At 27.1% G+C, this 15,975-nt stretch overlaps 1 long non-coding RNA gene across 1 annotated transcript; it reads right to left on the bottom strand.

The window, feature by feature from the left end:
- Nucleotides 1-1,223: 1,223 nt before the first annotated feature.
- LOC107445916 (uncharacterized) lies at nt 1,224-14,559 on the bottom strand. The gene is made up of 3 exons (XR_001584323.3): nt 14,427-14,559; nt 6,156-6,273; nt 1,224-2,346 (listed from the first exon to the last, which is right to left on the bottom strand). It is a non-coding gene; the product is annotated as an uncharacterized lncRNA (long non-coding RNA).
- Nucleotides 14,560-15,975: the final 1,416 nt, after the last annotated feature.

The following is a 15,975-nucleotide window of genomic DNA, read 5'->3' as shown; positions in this document are numbered from 1 at the left end:
TAGATTCAGCCCACGAACTAGAAGAAAAAAAGCACCTACTTTTATAAACAGAAGCAAATGCCCTATCCCCTTCTTCCACCTTTATCACAATCTTTGCCTTTCCTAAACTACATAGCTTCCAAAGAGGTCAAAGGTTTCTCCATTCATTTAGCAACAATGGGAGAGTTTCATGTAGCATTCTAGTTTCACAGGGTAATAATGAAGCAAATTTCAAAGCAAGCAAAGTATTGCTAAGTTGATGTTACTTCAAATATGTGGCGATAAATTTTCATCTAAAAAAAGGGGGCACAACGGATGGTAAAATAATTTAAATTAAGAAAAAAATTCCAGCTTTTCTTTATAATTCCCTGATTTTTCAGTTTTTTTCCCATATAAAAAAATTCCCTGATAATTCCACGTGGGTGGACATACTGATGATGATGATTAACAACACAATGGTGATGATTAACACATAAGTTTGCAGTCACTATAGCACTACAATATGAGTTATAAGAGGACATGTTTCTTTCTCTCAATGAAATTAGATTCAGAAGGTCAGAGGATCAGGGTTGCCACTCAAATCAGGTTTCAAATTTTTCTGATATTTTCCAGGTAAAAATCTTAAAATTTCCAGGTCAATGTGTTATTTTTTCCTCATAAAGCATAGGATCGATACAAGAAAAATTTTTATATTATAAAGTATTTTATTTAAAATGCTATTTATCATCTTTGACTCAGGGAATAGAGTGCCAGCCTGGTCACCTCATGGGTATGAGGTAACCTGGGTTTGAATCCCAGTGATGGCTGATTAAAACCAATTCCACACACGGCTCACATTGTTGATGTAAAATATCTTCAGTGACAGACAAATCATGCCACCAGGCTACTGTGGTAGGTTTTCATCATTTTTCTCTCCATTTGACGCAAATGCTGGTTAGTTCATCCGAAAAGTCTTCCACAGAGGAAAATTTCGCCTAATACTTGATTTAAGAGTTTTTTTATCTTTTGGATTGGATTCAAAACTACAAGGCTGTTAAACATTAGTAGTCGTAAATTCAAAAATTGGGACAGCTGTTTGACGGTTATAAAATAAATATATCAATAATAATAAAATAAAATATATGTTTAGCTTGTAGAATATATTGTTTTAAATTGTTTTTGCAATTGGAAACCCGTACCTCTATAGTGCAGAACAAAAAAAAAGTTTCTTTTTACTTCTTTCTAATAAACTCATGTGAATAAGGTTTTTTTTTAATATTTTATGTTTATTCATGATTTAGCATGTTTCCCAAACATTCCTTAGTTTTTGCCTGCTTGTAAGGGTAAAAAGAGAAACAGTTTCTGAAATATCATCTTTGGATTGCAAGCAACATTTACCAACTCTCGACATTGTGATTATTGCACAAATCTAATTTTGAATCAAAAGTTAAATATTTACCAACGAAACAGTAAAATTAAATGTTAATATATAGTTGGTTTTGAAAAGAACTTTTTTTTAAAATTAGAATACGTTATAAAAGTTTAAAATTAAATCAAGAAAATTAGCATTACTGCAATAATTGTTACGATTTGTTGACAAACATTTCTGTTAGAGATTATAAAAAAATGTGCGATTGGTTGGCTTAGCTGAGAAAAAATATTTCATGGATTTCATTGGATGAGAGCACATAAGCTTTCAGAAAAAGGGTGCAATAAAAATCTATTGTTGCTAAATTATGACCAACTAACTTTTGGAGAATCTTATAAAAGTTAAAAATACTGAAATATTTTGAATAATTTTGTCAAACAATAAGTAGAACGATAAATGGATTCAGTCTACCTACTGGAAGAAAAAAAAAACATACTTTTATAAATAGAAGCAAATATCCTAACCCTTTCTTTCACATCCTCCAGAATCTTTGTCCTCCCTAAACTGCATAGTCCAATCGACTCCCAAAGAGGTGGAAGGATTCTCTATTCATTTAGTAATTAGGGGTGAGTTTCAAGTGGGATTCTAGTTTAACAAGGTTATAATGGACCAAATTTTGATGCAAGTGAAGTATTGCTAAGGTGATGGTATTTCAACTGCTTGGCAATAAATTTTCCTCTAAAAGTGGGTATAACAGATGGTAAAATAATGTTAACTAAGAAAATTAATAAATAATTTAAATTAGTTAAATTAAGAAAAATAAAAGAAAGAAATTCAAGTTCTTCCTTAAAAATCCCTGATTTTTCCAGGTTTTTGTCTGAATTTTCCTGGTTTTTCCAGTATAAAAAAAATTCCCTGATAATTCCAGGTTTCCAGTTGGGTGGCGACCTTGATGAAGTATAAAGGTAATTCAACATCTTTATTAAGATCTCCGAATCTTGAAAAGAACAGTCTTCATACTAATGAAAAGGAAAAAAAAAATATTTTTCAGTCTATGTAATAACAAACAGCCATTTAAATCCTAATAAATTTATTTTAATACTACAAATAATAATTAAAAATAAATTAGTAGGTAGTTTAATTTTATTTCTAAATGGAATTTTAAAAAATACAATTTAAATATTGATTTTAATTAATCTCAGTTAAAATCATTTACAATAAAAAAAAGCATAACTGACATAATTGAAACCTTTATCCATCAGAAAATTAAGATAAGGTCGAGAAATTAACTTACTCGTATTAATAAATATCAAAAAGAATAAATTTATTTATCAAGTCAATGTCTCTTTTTTTTCTTTGTATACAATGACAATAAATATTAGTTGAGTATAATGTTATCCTTAAATGAGATAATAGCATAAAGTTTTAATTTTAATGTATTCTTGTATATATATATATATATTTTAAATATTAAAATTTTGTTTTTTTTAATACCACATTAGAATTAGTAAGTGATATTAAATATATATTAGTAGATATAATAATAGTGTTTTGTTTAAAAAAAATAAAAAAAACTTAAAATGATTAATAAACAAGTATGAATTAGCATTATTTTAAATCAGCTTAAACCAATTTATACAACATTAGAAGAGAATATTAAGCTAAATTATTATGATGACAGTCGGACAAGCTGGGGAGACAGGCACAAGATTAAAAAAAAGTAAATAAAACCTTATTTCTCTATCGTTAGATCAATCTCTGATAATAATGAATCCCTTATTATCAGAGAACGATCCAGTGACAAAAAATCGAAGTGCTCCTTAATAAAAATTAGGGAAAATCTTGCAAAATAATCCACATGACCTCTGAAGTCACATGCAAAAAGGGAAACATTAATAATAACAATGGGTCTATAAAATAGGTCCAGGGAATAATATGGTTCTCACGGTTCGGTTTAAGGGAAAATTTAAAAAGTTAATTCATGCATACTTAAGATTTAAATATAGAACCAAAATGGCGGATGTGAATAATAAAGTGTGAGAAGGCGTTTAATTTTGAATAAATTAAGAAGATTTAGATAAAGAAATAACATAAAACTAGTTGAAGCTTTTTATATTATATCCCTCTTCCCTGAAAAATTTTAATTACCATCGAAAGAAAAAACATTATTTATTTGCAATTTTTCTCTATGTTAGAAGCACAATTAACATGAAAAGAATAAAATTTACAAATTGAATAAAAAATCAATATATAAAAGTAATATAAATTACAAAAAATATACTTTTATAAACGTGTTAAATATTTTAACACAATTAAAATGTTGTACAAAATAGTTTTTGTAGTAGCGCGTCTACTAATAAATTGGAGAGTTTGATCTTAATTTTTAACAATTTTTATGACTCAACAGTTTTTCAGTTCAAAGTAAGTTTCAAAGTTAAAAAAGTTCACAATAAAGTATTTCACTAAAAAATATTGTTCCTCAATATAATACAATTCAAATAAACCTTTCGATCAAAATAAAAAAAAATTATTAACACTTCAAAAATGCAAAAACATGAAATGTAAGAAAACAGTTGACTTATTTGGAAAAAAAAATTTAATCTGAAGTTAAACACTTCAGCATTGTTTACTCTGTTTAGTCATTATTCTGAAATTTAAGACTTCAGTATAAGGGGCATTTTACAGGATAAGAGGCTGTAATCTCCAAAAGGAGGAATATAGTCCCAAATCTCAGCATTGTTGCACTGGAAGATTCCGGTTACATATATAAGATACATATTATAAACATTTTATCTTTTTATGGTGTTGACCATAATCAGAAAAAAAAGAATCAACCATTGTCCCATATCTTTTTGTCAGATATGGGTAAACGCTAAATGCAAAGAAAACTTGAAGGAGGTTAGATTTTCCAGAAAAAGGGGACAACATGTTCATCCAAACCATGTTTTGTCAGGTCATCTTCGGTATTTTTTATTGTTATTTTTTTAAAATTTAATTTTATATTTAACAATGAAAAACCCATTGAAGTATTAAATTTAATACAAAATATACATTAAAAATTAAATTTCAAATCACTTCAACAATTAAATTACATTAGTATTTGAATTAGTACACTTACTTGTCACTCATGAGATAATTTTAGTTTGTTAGGTGGGTGCCTTTACAATTTTGATGCATGAACTATTACTGTATTTTCTTTATCATGGATATTCTTTTTATTTATTTTATAATTAACATCAGAAGATTTTTTAATAATTATGTATGATCCTTGTTTACATTAGTTAACCCTATATCCAGAACAATTTAACAAAATTAGGAGATATCTAAATCAATATTATTCGACTGCCTCCCTTCAGCCAACCTTCTTTTAAAAATTTCACTTTATTTATAATTTACTTTTCATATTTAATATGTCAATATAAAATATTTGAAAAAGTTTTGGGAATTTCCTGAAGTCGGGATTTTTTCTCTCTTCACTATCTTGGATTTGCATTATTCTGTAAACATGACTCTGACAATGTACTGCCTCATTATCAAAATCATTCTTAAGAATATTCCTTTTGTTTGTTTTACATTTACAAAGTTTTTTCTTTCTTTTTGGACAATTAACTTTTCAAACATTTTAGTTGGGATTATATTTAAATTACTACATGTATTGCCACTTAAAAAGATATTTTTATTAGTCAAAATCAGGCATTTGTTATTTTCAATGTTTTCATTTTTATTTTGAATGTATTAGGATACTATTAACTGTCAATTTTGTGGTTGGTCACTTTCTTGCTTATCTATACGCTGGAATTGATTCTCAGCAGTAAAGAAAACTGTTTTGTTTACATAATTATTTCCTCAAAGATAAGCATTACAAGTATTACTAATTCTTAGCTTATCACACAATATTTATATGGCTTAGGAGGTAACAAAAGGGAAGCCTGGGCAAAATGATTTGTATATTTTTATTCAATTTGTCACCTTCTTTAAGAAATTTAAATCTAATTTGGCCTAGTTGGATGAACCTTTTACTTAGCCAGGAAAATTTTTGATTTTGTCACGAATTATTATAAATTTGTGGTCTCATTGACCAGCTTTCAGATTGTTGATTTTGTTGTCTATAACCACTAAATTTTGATTCTGGCACTTTCTGTTTATTTTCATTTTGGGGTAAGACAGTGGGGACACCAGGAATTATTTTTGAAACAATTGTTAGCCAATCAATGAGGTTTTGGGTTCTTTTAGAGCCAAAAGTGACTTTATTTGTGGGGGTAATCCCATAGACAAACCCTCAATTATAAATTGATTATTCTAATTTATTTTTCGCCCTAACTCCACCTCTTCGGTAAAATATGAGTTTAGGTCTTTGGCTTGGCCAGAAAATTTAAAATTTTGAAAATCATTAAAGCCAAAAGGAAGTGAAAAAAATGTTTGTGAAATTTTTTGGCTATTTTCTGAAAAGAATTATAATTTAAACAGTTATTAATAAGTAATTTCAAAGCTGAACCCTTTATGAATTTTTGAAAATTTTTAGAGTTTCCACTCTTCATTTAATTTAGAATCTGAGTCAGGCTGTGAACTGAACCTTAATATCCGGCTCAAACATTAAAATGTCTAGTTTTTCTTCTGGTTTGTCATGATTAAAATTTTGAAAACCAGTATTTAATTCATTTTATATCTCATTTGTATCAATTTTTACATTACTTGATGCTTTCATATTAGGTAGTGGAAAATTTCTTAGCGGGTTAAATCCTTACCCATGTTGAATGTATAATTTCAAACATTAAAAATAAATTACATGTCTTACATTTAAAAAAATTCAAATATTTTATTTGCTTACTTTTTTTTTAAACTCCAGGCACAATCAGGATATCTGCTACATTTTAGATTTTGAAATTCATGACTTTCCATGACTAATTCCCAGAACTTTTCATGACTTATCGAAGTTACAATTTTCTCTGACAAAAACAGAATAATAAATTTAAAAAGCGTTACACTAATAACATTCATTGAAATGACAGGTATAACCAAAACTGTTTTACTCTGCATCTTCATATTTATTGATTTAAAAAACAGAGTAAAGAAAGAGTTGAAGCAATAAAATAGCTGAAAAAATTATAGCTGAGCAAAAAATTATTTTTTTCTGCAGGATTATATTCTAAAGATCATTTTCATGTTCAACAGAAAGGAATGAAATGCTCCTGATTTTTCTATTATCATTTCAAAATTAAAACAAAATTTGCAATAACTAGCTTGCTTAAGCTAGAATTTTAAATTGATAAAATAAAAATAACAAATTAAAAATAATAATAATTCTGAAACCACAGAAGTTTAAAACATACTTCACTCTAGAAATGATATTATTTCTTTCATTCTTTGAAAGAACACCATAATTTTTAAAGAACATGGTAAAAACATTTTATATTTTAATAAAATATGACTCTGAGTGGGGATTTTGTTACAAATTGAGATATTCGGAACGCCATGATATGGGGGGGGGGGCAGAGGAATCCCATTCTAAAAATAAAATTTTTTAGCAACCTAAATCCATGATTTTTCATGGTTTTTTAAAAAAATATTTAAAATTAGGACATTTCATGACAAATTTTGCTCAATACCGAAATTTATGACTTTCCAGGTGCATGGATACCTTGCACAATATTTAAAACACTGACCGGCCTCTGTAGGGGGCAGGGAACTGTCCTTGCATCAGAAAGGTTCTGGGTTCGAACCCCGGGCAAGGCATGGATGTTCTTTCCTTCTCTGTACTATCTGTCCTCACTGTGGGAGCAACATTGACCCACCTAATATGGTGCCTCTGAAAGAGAGGCCAACAAAATTGCCCTGTATATGCCTGAATTGATGGATGTTAACACTGGTGGGCATTGAAAAAAAAACAATATTTAAAACAGAATTTAAATTTTGCCCAACAATAAATAAATTATATAAGCCGTAACATATAAAACAACAAAATAAATAATAATTCCTTTAAATATTTTTTATGTTAATTATAATAATTAATTTACTGAATCAAAAGAAAAATTTCCTAAGAAATTTTTTTTTCAATAATTGTAATAAATTTTAAAAATATTTTCAAATTGTAAAAATAAACAAATATGATAAATAACATGAATAAGCTCTCCCTCTCTCTACATATAAAATAATATCAATTGAACTATCATAGATGAGAAAAACAAATTTAATAACTTATGATCAAAATACATAAATACTTTTTTTTCCATTTAAACACCAATATTATTATTAAATAAAAATTATTATTATTAGATCAGAAATCATGAGATCAAAATAAAAATAATTAATATTTGTGATGTACATATCTTATTCTATTTTAAATCACCCAAATATTATCATCAAATTTAATTAAATTCACTCATCAAAATCAGAATTGTAAAATGTTGCATTGATAGTCGTAAAAATTATTATAAGAGTAAAAACAAAAATCTGTATTCATAAATCATAAAAATCTGTATCCATATATAATCTATAATAAACAACACAAACTGAACAAATAATGTCCATGGATAATATGTTTTTATTCAGGGTATTATTAATAAAACTTGACCCTCCCCAAATCACTCATTCTTTTTAAAGATTGCAATCTGTTTTATATTTCACATTCTAAATCTGAATCAAAATATTTCTTTTTTTTTTATATTTCCACTAAAAAGAACACTAATTGGCAATCTTCTTCATAGCACATCTTCAAAGGCACATATTTTAACGAATTACAGATGATAAACATACTCTTTTCGTCCATGATTTCATAAACATTCTATTATGAATTTAATATATACATGAAATACATTACTTATAGAAAAGGCGTTAACATTTTTAAAGACAGAAATTATCCACATCTTTAATAGTAGATTTAGTTTTCATAAAAAGCTCTTACCTTTAGTAGTCTTAATTTTCCTGATAAAAAATATTTCGTCCTTTTTTTTCTTGATTTTTAGCATTTTGTCCCGGCATTTTAATGTGTCTATGGAACATTCTATTTTCTACAAATACAAATCTTAAAACTATTGATATGAAGAATCAATAGTTTCCATAATTTTTAGAATCAATAGTTTTTCAGACAAATAGCCTCATCCATAGGATTCCTTATTTTGAACTTTTTTTTTGGGGGGGGGGGAGGAGGAATTCAGTCATTATATGAAAAAGAAAACCTAACTATTTTACATTATTACATTTTTATGGTGATGAACTCATGGGTCATAAGGGTTTTTATTATTATCAGCAAATTGAATAATAACTTTTGGAGGATGGAGTTTTACAGTTTCATCTTTTTCACCTGATTTAAAAAATGGTCGATTCCAATAAAAAATTCATCAAATCATAGAATTTTTAGGTGTTGAATTGAGGAATTATGCACTAAATTACTTTTGTATAAAAATGCTAAGTGGCATACTTACTGTGTTTTCAACACAAGAGTAGTGAAACCCTTCATTAAAGAAAAAATTTTGATTAAGGAAATCTTGGGTACAATTACAAATTTTATTCAAATATTAATATGAAGGAATATTAACTAATTGATACTGGTGATTTCTTAAATGCACTTTAGTGGAGCAAATTATAATTTTTTTTAGTTTATCATTTGTCTTTTTTATATAAGCTCCGGTTAATTGCCACTGGTCCAAAAAATGTCCTAAGTTTTCTTTGGTCTAACTACGAAGCTTGCAGTCAGTGTGACTGGTATAGCAATTCTGGCACAGCCATATGATTTGATAATTTCATTTCCTGGGTTTTCTACACTATTTCTGTAATTTCTTTTGTGTATAAGTAAGTATACTGTAGCAGAAAAAAATCTTAACAAGAGTGTCACACCAATACACGTTTTGGTTTAACATCCAGCATTTATAATTTGTTACTAGTTTCATATGGATTAATTACTCGTTAATGATTAAAAAACTAATGCTAGTATTTAACTAGATGCAGATGGTATAAAGAAGTATTTGAATATCCAGATTCATTTTCTGCCAACAAGTTCTTTTGCAAGTATAAATATGTTAAGAACTTATAAATAAAATAAATGCAGCAATTAGAAAAAGTATTTCAATTTACTTCAATTGAGAGAAAATGTCCCATTTAAATGCAGAGATAGTTCTTATGCAACAAATTTTAGCATCAGAGATGTATCTTATGTGATGCAATTTTGAGTAAAATGAAATATTTTGTTTATTTTTTAAACTTGTTTCGATTGCTTTTAAGTATTCAGTCATTTGGTTTATATATAATAAGGTTTTTTAAATCAAGAAAGCAATAATTTGCAATAGTTTAATATATACAATAATGTACAAAGTAAGGTCTTTTAATTTTATTTAATGTATTTTTAAAATTTATTTTAATTATCTTTAGCTATTAAATAAGTTGATTCTTTTATAATTTGAAAATATAAGAGATGTGTTTAGTTCAGGTTTTTTCGATATGGTACATTTTTGAAACAAAGTTACTGAAATCCGTAATAGTACATTAAAAGTAAGGTTGTATATATTCCTTTAGTGTGTATTTAATAATTGTTTTCATGGTTTTTCACAGTTTACTAACTTTATTCATAAATAGATATTTGTATCATCTGCCTTAACACTTTGTTAATTGGTAATTTTACACAGAAACTATGTCATATCATGAAACTATGATATTAGTTGGTAAAACATTTTAAATAAACTCCAATACATTTTATTTATACTGCAGGAAATGAAATTAAATTTTGGACACAGTGTGCAAAACTTTTGCAATATTCTATATCACCTTGGATTTTATAAATTGAAATAGATAATCCAAGTGCAATGATGAGTTAACTCCTAATTGGTCAATAATGTTTGGGCATTTAAAGTCAAATTAACTCGTCACTGGTCAACAATATGTTAAGTACATAAGCATTTAGTATATGAAATCTTTGCACAACTTCTGCAACAGTTTGGCATACATAGTGAAATGCTTCATCTTCTAATCTAATTTAGGCCTATATTCTTGGGTGTTTTATCTCAGATAAATCTTGGTTGTTTTAAATTGTAAATTATTTCCAGAAGACAAAAAGTCAAAAACCTAACATTTGACGTAGCAGATCATAATGGTTCAAACTATAGATCTATTGAAATAATTTATTATAATAATAAGAAGATGTAATAAATTTATTTATAAAATTCAACAATTAAACTACATATGGTATGTGAAATACGTCTAAATAGTTAGCAGAAACTAAAATAGTTCTGAAAAAACTACAATTTAAGAAAACTATGCAAAACTTCATAATTTTTTCTGTCCCTATTTTTGACATAAACATCAAAGCCAACTTCTCATGTTTAAATGGGAGAATTGTTTTTAATATCTTATGTGGTAGTAAATTTTATGATTACTTTTGATTTAATAAATTTGATTTAGAAAGATTATGATCACCACTATAATAATCAGTTAACACAAATGTACAAGACATGCAAACAAGGCAGTGAAGTTTACTAAGTACTGGCACTATTAAACAATTTAATTTTATTTTAATTGCTATTTTGTCACCACTTTAAACATGGTGGAGTGCTGCTATTTCTGAGTTGGCATCCATGTATAAAGAAAAGAAAAAGAGATAGAGAAATCATTGAGGTACAAAATAATAGGAAGCAGTAGAGAAACAATGGTGCTTCTTATAAAAAGAAATGATAAGAATACTAAGGTTTGCATGCATGTAATATGAATTCATGAATAAACATATTACACAAATTTAAAAATAATTGTGATTACATAAAATCAAAGTAATTGTATGGCAACCCCAGCAGAATCTCATGTTTTGTGATACTATATGCTTATCTGTCATTTTCCTGTAACTATTTTGTTTCTAACAATAAACAAAATAATTTTTAGTTTTGAGTCTTTTTTTTTAATACTCATTTTAGTAGGTTATGGATCCAGTATGCTCAGATAAGAACACAGAGATCAAAATCAACAACACATCAAGATTGGCGGAAATTTCCAAACCAGCAAAACAAATTATATTATATTACTTTGATTTTATATCATAACTATTAGAAGCTGTTGTTAAGCAAAATAATGAATAAATTTTATCGAATATTGCATATGAGTCTGCCTGTTATGTTCCTGCTCTTCCATGAATCATATGTCCAATCTATTATATATTTTTGTAGTGGCATTAAAGTTATCAACACACATCTTGAAAATTGTAGATCAAAGCTGGTCAATTGCAGAACAAAAGCCCAAAGATAAATTACAAATTAAGGTTTTTCCCTTTAGTGTAAATAGAAAACAAAAATGAAACAATTTTTAAGTGTATTTTTGCGTATTATAGTTTTATTTTTGTTAATTTTAGCCAATTTAAGTTTAATGAGTGATTTACTTTGATCTATATGCACTCATTATAAAGGACTTCTACTATTTACCTACAATAACATTTTGCTTACAGCACTTGCATGCCAGTCATTCTGGTTATAATTGTACCAGCTGTAAGCAAAAGGCTAATATAAAAAGATTTTATGATAAACTAAAAAAAACAATGTAGAAAAAAGATTAAAAAAGCTATTTTAAAGTAGTAAATAAATTTAAAATTAGTTGCTCCTTTTATTAAGATTTCTTTTTAATATTAATGAAAGTGTAATTCACCAATGTGCACATCAGATATTTGTAGGTTTTTAATTTATAAAAATTACTATATTCTATCTGTTGAAAAGAAAATTGAATTGAACAAAAAATAACTTTAAAAAAATACTTGTTGTAAACTGAGTCTAATCTTCAAACTCAGAGTTGATATCTGGCAAGAAAACAATTGGGCTGTGGTAGACGCTAAAAATTACTGATGAAGTATTTAAAATGAACGTACGATTTAATTATGTTAAGTTAAAAAAACCAAGAACTTGTGACCTAAAGCAACAGTAGAAAATAGAAAAAAAAAAAAATACATAGTTGAGAGAGCAGTAGAGATGTAATGTGTTTATTTATTTATTGAATTTTAAATTGAAAAATACATAAAATTTTTAATGATTCTGAAGGAGAATTGTAAGACCATCATACGCTTGAAATATAAATATTTTTTTAGAAAAATAACAAAAATCAATTTTACCTTCAAAAACTTTTGAGCTCTCTAAAAATATAGGGATTTGGGGTTACAGCTCCAGGAGCCTCCCTCTTAATCTTGCCTTGTATCAGTTTACTTAAAAGCTTCTTTGAAAGAAACTAATTGCAATACAATCATTGATACTTTAAGGAATAATTAGAAAATGAATTAAACTTAGAATTCAGTCTTAAATTTCAGTGAAGCAACCCAAATGCTTAAAAGTAAATTAAAAAATGTAGTGAGTTTTTCTTCATGATTTTTTTTCTTCAATATAATGAGACATAATATAATCTTCCACTGTTTTTAGTGATAAAAATTTTATCTATGTCATTTGTTTTCACTTGTTTATTTTTTGCCCTATAAAAGTTATCTCTTTAAAGATGATAAAGATTATATTTTCTCTAAAGGTAATACCATATAAAAGGTATTCCATGTTAATTTATATATTGCATACCTTGAAATATATAAATTAACATGGAATACCTTGAAATATTTTTTTCTAATCTTCTTCACTGAACTTTTATAATCTTTGCACATGGAAGATGCTGGAAACGCTGCTCATAAATGTTATCCAAAAATGTCATTAAAGTTACCAGCAATGCAATCTTTGGCAGTCTTGAAGAAGATTGTGTTAAGTTTTGCATTGTAATCATTTACGTCTTTGTTATTCAGAATTTTTTTAATAATTGTTCAAGGAGATAAAGTACTTGTTTGAGTACAGTAAGGTCCATAATTACAATTCATAATAACAGATTATATTGTCTTTATAGTGAACTTGTCGTTATAAGCGAATGCATACATGTAATGTTAAAATAGCACAAATTAATAGAGACTAACAGGTAAAATAGGCACATCTACCTCTTTACCTTCTGTTTTGAATAACTATTTTGATTTACGTTAGTAAAAGAATCACAGAGGTAATATGTGGTTAGCAAAAGGCACATTTTTTTAAAGTGTACAACAGGATTCTTAAAAGTACCAGAATTTAACTTTGGTAAGTAGGAAGATAACTAGGCCGATGATCATCCAACATGTTTGCTTTATAAAGCATTAAGGCAAAATGTTTGCTTTTCTCTTTGCCTAATTGATATTGGAAATAATTCAAAATGATTCCATTTTGCTTATCTCATAATATTGCTCACTTGCACAGAAGGAAAATGTGTTTTCTTCAAGAAACATCATTGTAATAGTGGTAGGGTAGTAATTTTTATCTTGTGATAAGCGTAAAATTTTTGTATTTCTAACATTAGCATTTTGATGATGACTTGGAAACTTATAAGAGGACTTCTCTTAATTAGCCATGTTCCTTACAACCACTTTTTATTATATTTTGCTATTAGCAATGCAAAGTCGATTTTTAAGTGTATCAAACATTGTAGTGAGGGCACATAAGGCATAGGGGAAGATATTTTTAATGCCTCAACTTCATAAAAAAAAAGTCTGGGCATGCTTATGATGACAGTCCTTATTTAATGATGTTTTGATTTGAATTGGGAAGAAAATTATGCATTTTAATTAAATACTTATAAAATTTTAATAACATATAAAAAATTTTATAATCTAAAAAAATTGTTTAGATTTATGGTTAGTAATATATAAGTGTGAATTATTTTAAAAAAGGTCTGTGTGTAAATGCCTTATCATAATAGAATAAACATTGAATTCTGATTTTATTTCATATTTATGATATTTATAATAATATTTAAAGTTAATAAAATGAAACAGTTTTAAAATATATGAACACATTTTTAAAAAAAAAACATTAATTTTCAAAGTAATAATGTTTGTCATTTAACAGCGTTTAGAAATGAAAAAAAATTGTAAACAATTTTTGAATAAAAATGGTTTATTATTAAAGCAGGTATTAATGGTATATCATTAAAATCGCATAATATTAAAGGGGAATAATTACTGTTAAAACACATACAATTCAATACATTACTTACGAAAATTATACTATAATGGAAAAATGTATTTAACAGTATAACATAGTAACAATTATCATATCAAATTCTGAAGAAAAATTAAATATACCTTCTAAGTTCCTTTAGCCAAAAATAAATATAACTAGGTACATAAAGATTCATCAGAAATGCACTCTAGGTACTTGTATTCATCAAAAACTTCAACTAAAAGAAAAAAAAAGAAAATGTTATTTTAAAAATGAATACTTAACTTTTCTCTGAATTGAAGATAGATTGTTCTTACTAACTTTTGATTCTCAGAATAGTCAAGATAACTTCAAGATTATTAAAATTACTTCATAAAAATTTAATAAACTCCCTTCAAGATGCATATAATTTTAATGTCAACATTTAATTGAAAATTTCTTTGTTAAAATTTTTAATTAGAACTTGTTTAATTCCATGCCAACTGAAACCAACATTGGGTTTCATAAAGTTTAAGCAATACACTTGTATTTGATTTCATTTTAGAGGAAATTTGTTGTAATATATGGGTTCGGGAGTTATTTTTAGGAATTATGCATGATTACAGTAAAATTCATCATAACTAGAGGGCATTCAGGATTTTAATTTATTCAGCCCAAAAATTTATATTTTAAAGATAAATAAGTTATTAAAAATATATTTCTACTCATCTGATTATCTTTCTTACCAGACTTTTGGTAGAGCTTAGTGCATGATTGTCAGAGAAAATGGACAGAAAGACACAAAGCGAAAAAAAGTATCTGCTGCGCACCTTGATGGAAGCTTATCAACCATATTTTATGCATAGATAAAACAAAAACCAAATGTCTGAATGTGTTATTCATGAAAATGTGAATTTACTATTAAAATCACACAGTTGTTTGCTTAATGATTACATAAAATTATTAAATATAGCCAATCGTGGCAATTTATTTTGTGAAAAATGTAAGAATAATTTTCGTCTTAAGCAGTTTGTTATTACAATTCTTAAACTAGTTATAAGAGCCTGTAAAACGGCATCAGTGGAACAAAAATAACAGTAGCAAAGAATGTGCTCAATATTTTCACTGTCTGTCTGATGTAAATTACACTGTCTGATGTGCTTTAGTTCCAATTAGAATAATTTATATTACACTACTATGAAAAATCAACACAATCTGAGTATTTTAAGCTGAGCAGCTTAGGTGGAATCCCATTAAGTGTGTTTTACAAGAGAACATTACTGAGAACTTTGCCTTCCTCACTCAAAATGAGGTACTGTCAGCCTATTAGACTCACAGGCAGTTATACGCTGTTATTGCCTGGCTTCTGTAACTAGATTGTTTGGTAAATAAAATAAATTGTAAGTTATGTCATAGCCAGTGACTGACAAATATGCAATCCACACTTTCAATGAAATTGATAAACTTAAATGGTGACTTAATTTAGGGGTGCACAACCTTTTTGAGTGAAGGGCCACTTGCACCGCAGGTTGGCTAACGAAGGGCCGCACATGTATTTAGACATGTTAATGACAAATGTAATAATGTTTATTTAAACATTAGCGTTCCATTTTTTTTATCAATAAACTTAGTAATATCAATAACTTAGTAGTGTTCCATTATTAGAATTCATTCAAAAATAAAAAAACTTATACTTTTCATAGCTGTTTGGAA

Source organism: Parasteatoda tepidariorum, chromosome X1 (assembly GCF_043381705.1).
Source record: "Parasteatoda tepidariorum isolate YZ-2023 chromosome X1, CAS_Ptep_4.0, whole genome shotgun sequence".
In the NCBI taxonomy this organism is placed as follows: Eukaryota; Metazoa; Arthropoda; class Arachnida; order Araneae; family Theridiidae; genus Parasteatoda; species Parasteatoda tepidariorum.
The sequence above is the reverse complement of the archived record's forward strand: the minus strand, read 5'-3'. Positions and strand labels throughout refer to the sequence as shown.